At 46.1% G+C, this 3,015-nt stretch overlaps 1 long non-coding RNA gene across 1 annotated transcript in view; it reads right to left on the bottom strand.

The window, feature by feature from the left end:
• Window positions 1-198, bottom strand: part of LOC109299436 — a 20,176-nt gene extending 19,978 nt beyond the window's left edge. Inside the window, exon 1 of the long non-coding RNA XR_002097842.1 lies at window positions 163-198. This is a non-coding gene — a long non-coding RNA (uncharacterized LOC109299436). The remainder of the gene's footprint in view (window positions 1-162) is intronic.
• Between the last annotated feature and the right edge of the window lie 2,817 nt (window positions 199-3,015).

Below are 3,015 nucleotides of genomic sequence, written 5' to 3'. Positions count from 1 at the left end.
TTCAAGTGGAGGGGATGTGGCCAGGCCCCAGCCTACGCTCTGCCTGGGTCGGGGAGGAAGGTAGTAGCATTGAATCATAAAAGATTGAACAAGAATAGTTCTTTCTCTAAAACAGTATAGATTGAAAATTATAAACACAGCCTAGGAGGTGTGCTCACTTACTCTTCCTGGTGTCCCTGAGGCCTTGGGGATTTGCAGTCCAGCATCAGAGCAGCAAGACTCCACAAGGTTGCTGCTTCCTGCTTCCAGGTGCCTCTGGGATTTGTAGTCCACAGTTGCAGACAGCACTAATTAAGCCTGCTGCTCCATACTTCTTGGAAGGTGAGTTTAACCCCTCCTCCCTGGCCCAACCCACAGACCCCAGCCAAGCTTTGCCTTGAGGGGAGGGAAGCAGTGAGCTGGCCAGTGAGCCTGCTAGCAAGCAGAGAGGTAGAACCAATTGTGCTCTCTGGAGCAGACAGCCCAGCCCAGCCCAGGGCTGCAAAGCATGCTGGGATGCTGGGGGGCTCTGATTTAATTTGAATCAGGAAGGGGTCTGAGACAGAAGTTTCATAAGCCGGTTTGACCGAAATCAGTTAAGTCTAATACTACATTCAACCTGGTTTAAATTAAACCTGTTTCACCCATTTTGAAGCTGGTTTATGTGCACTGAACTTATGTTCAGTTACAGGTTTAAACCAGTTTCTGATCACTTAAACCGACATATGTGTAACATCTGTCCCTAGCCTTGAAGTTTAAGGGTGTTTATACATGTGCTCCAGGACTGGGGGAGAGGAGGATGCTTTAATTAGAGTGACTCTGAGAGCCACTCTAATTAAAGGGCCTGGAATGTCTATGTATCAGAGTCTCCACACTTAAAATGAACTATGGATAAAGCGCCTGTATTGAATGAGCTTTATATAAAGTGGCTCCACTTCCTTTTTTAAGCATGGGGATGCTGATACAGAAGATGCTGGAATCTGCTAGAGCACGATAATTACCACACTCCAACAGACTAGATTAATCAGTTTCCCTGACTCCTGTACCTGCACACATTTGAGGAAGTGGAGATTCATCACATGACTGTCACATGATTGAAACCACGTATTTTCCTCCTGTTTTATTGTTGAACAGCTGAATCACAGCACTTTCACCACTGTGAATCTATGACACATTACTTTATTGGAGGTTGTTCATTTTTCATTGTTGATTTATCTGTTTCAAAGCAAATGAACATCTGAGGTTCTAAAGATTGTCGTCACCTTCCTGTTACTGTTCAAACAAACTATATGCTTTTAATCCAGGGCATTGGTTCAATGGTCCTCCATCATGGGACTAATTAATCATAGGAATTTAGATGTTAAGAAAAAAATGGGCAATTGCAAATCTGGAACAGTGAGGGGATCAGGAACTATGATTTTTGAGTGTATGGCAGAGGAAAACAGGAAAAATGCTATAGGGCTGCTGTTCCTAGTTCCTGGCCTAATTCACCAAGATTACTTGCCATAAGGTACCACTTGAGTAATGCAAAAGAAAAGCACACAGATATGATGGGAAATGTAAGCAGCTGACTCCTTTATGTGGCAGTAAACTAAGGTAATCTATCCCCATCCACTAATGTTTATAAACATATTGTAAACAAGCATAAATGAACAGCTCATCTCTCTGGGGGGAACAGATGCATCCTTAATACTGATTAAGTGTTTTGTTCTGCCTGAGTGTCTGGCAGAGGTTTATGCTCCTAAGCAGAGGGAGGGAGATGGAATAACGACAGTCTCATATTCTCCTGGCTCTTTAACTGCTTTGGGGGATTCAGAAGGCATTATAGCATGTATAATTCTACTGATGATCACTTGCCACAACACCACATGACATGGGCTTCATTTCAGATATCAGGGCTTTAGACCTGCTACCCGTTTCCTTTCTGCAGTGAAAATCAGAATGAAAGGTCCACAAGCAAAAACAAAAAATGAGAAGGGGCTGGCTCTACCAGTAGCATTTATGGCCACATCCAGATGAACAGGGGCATGTGCTTGCAGCGGCAGAAATAATAGCACAAATTTGTGCCATAGCACATGTCCCTGCATGTGCACTTTTTTGCAGAACACATTGTCCTGCAGAGGTAAACACTCCTTGCCCATCTGCTTCTGGCACTTCAGCCAGGGAGAGTGTAACAGAGGACCATTACCATTCCCTGTTTCAAGCATAGAAAAGCAATGGAGGAACCCTCACCAGAGGCAAATCTGTCGCAATGCTTCCATGTCTGATGACATTAGGCGCTAACAGGGATTTCAGAAACACAAGGGTCTGCCACAGGAGCCATTACTGATTGATCCTGCGAGCTAGACAACTGCCAGGGAGTGCTAGTGCCCTTGGAGAGGGGACACAGGAGCAGCTGAAGCAAACTGCGCTGAATCTACATGGAGGCATGGAGACCTAGAGCAGACAAAAGAGAAACACCAGCAGTATGAGAAAAGCCATGATGGACGTTGACAAGTGGGCACCTGTGGTGAGTCCTCTGGGGGCAAACAGTGAACCTTGGGAGGAATGACGAGAAAAGGCTGAGGGCCCCAGCTAGAAGTCTGTGTGAAAACGCTCAAGTGAGTAGAGACTGTGATAAGCAGAGCCCAAGCAGAGAAGGCTCTATAATAGTGGTTGTAGGAGCAAACATGGAGGTCGAGGGATAAAGACACCACCTGGAAAAAGTACTGAGAGGCGGAACCAGCCTGCTGAGGAAGTAAGCTGGGCAAACTTTCTTGTATCTGAAGAGGAAGCCATTTGGACAACTGGACACAAGTTGGGCATGGACAGTGTAGAAGGGGCGGCAGAGTGCTGTGGCAGAGACTGGAGCACAAGACATCTGTTATCACACTGTTTGCTGTCAATCCCCTTTTGCAGCAGGGTAGGTCCTATGAGGAAAGGTTGCGGGACCTGAACCTGTTCAGCATTCAAAAGAGAAGGCTGAGGGGGGATCTTGTGGCCTGTTATAAACTGGTTAGGGGGGATCAGCAGGTGCTGGGGGAGTCCCTGTTCCCC

This window comes from Gavialis gangeticus, unplaced genomic scaffold (genome assembly GCF_001723915.1).
Source record: "Gavialis gangeticus isolate Ggan-Ray unplaced genomic scaffold, GavGan_comp1, whole genome shotgun sequence".
NCBI classification, from domain to species: Eukaryota; Metazoa; Chordata; order Crocodylia; family Gavialidae; genus Gavialis; species Gavialis gangeticus.
This window is presented reverse-complemented; position numbering and strand designations above follow the sequence as displayed.